Source organism: Crocodylus porosus, unplaced genomic scaffold (assembly GCF_001723895.1).
Source record: "Crocodylus porosus isolate Cpor-Errol unplaced genomic scaffold, CroPor_comp1, whole genome shotgun sequence".
Classification (NCBI taxonomy): domain Eukaryota; kingdom Metazoa; phylum Chordata; order Crocodylia; family Crocodylidae; genus Crocodylus; species Crocodylus porosus.
Window position 1 is genome coordinate 129,371,644 of NW_017728943.1, and position 958 is coordinate 129,372,601.

A 958-nucleotide genomic window follows, 5' to 3' on the forward strand; every position below is an offset into this window, starting at 1 on the left:
AGCTGCTCATGGCTCTGTCCCATGTTTAACCCTGGCTGGACAGCTCCTGTTGGCACCCCTTCAGTTTGCCGCCCAGGGCGGTTACCCTGCTTGCCCCGCTCCTTGCTACAGCATTGGAAGAACTAGTCTAAAGGGAAGATGGAAGGTCTGGACAGGTTCCACTCCTCTATACTCCTACCTAGGCATATGCATTGAACTTCCTGGTGACCTCTCATGCATACACCATGACCTAGAAGGACTGATGGTTGGCTATTACTACAACTTATTAGCCAAATGCTGGTGGCTTCCTAGCTGTGCCACCCTGAAAACAAATTATTACTACAAATGATGAAGCAGTGATATGATCTAACTAGGTTTTCATACTAAATTAAGTGCTGGAAAGCAGCATATCAGGTTACTTATGGATACCCTGAAAAGAGGTGGGAGTCTAGAGTCTTGTTGTAAATACAATACTCATCACCTCCTGTTATAATGAAGGACCATGTACTTTTGAGACAGAATTTTATTCCAGAATTCTAAGTAACTCAGGTGTCCAAGACATTATGATAACTTAAGTAAGTAAAGGCTGGATAATTTCATCACAGGGTGTCATCCTGTTTTCTTATGATCACATCACTAAGTTTTGGTGCGTTTTTGTAGTCTTATCATAGTGGATCATTGCCATCTGCTCTCTGTGCATACTCTGCCTATACAATCCTGAGGTAGTGCAGGGGGAAAATTAGACCCTTGGATATACAGGGGTCTAAAAAAATCGAAGTTTAAAAAAGTGAAGTTTAAAAAAGTGACACAATTGGAGGTTGGATCCTCCATGGACATGCTCTGGCTGCCAGAGTGTCTCTATGGATGGCCACTTGCCCTGATGCTGAAACAAGTAGCCAGTAGCCAAACTGGTGTTTCAGCACCAGGGCTCCAGTGCTGGTGAGTAAGGGATTGGGGGGGGGTGGAGGATGGGGGGGAC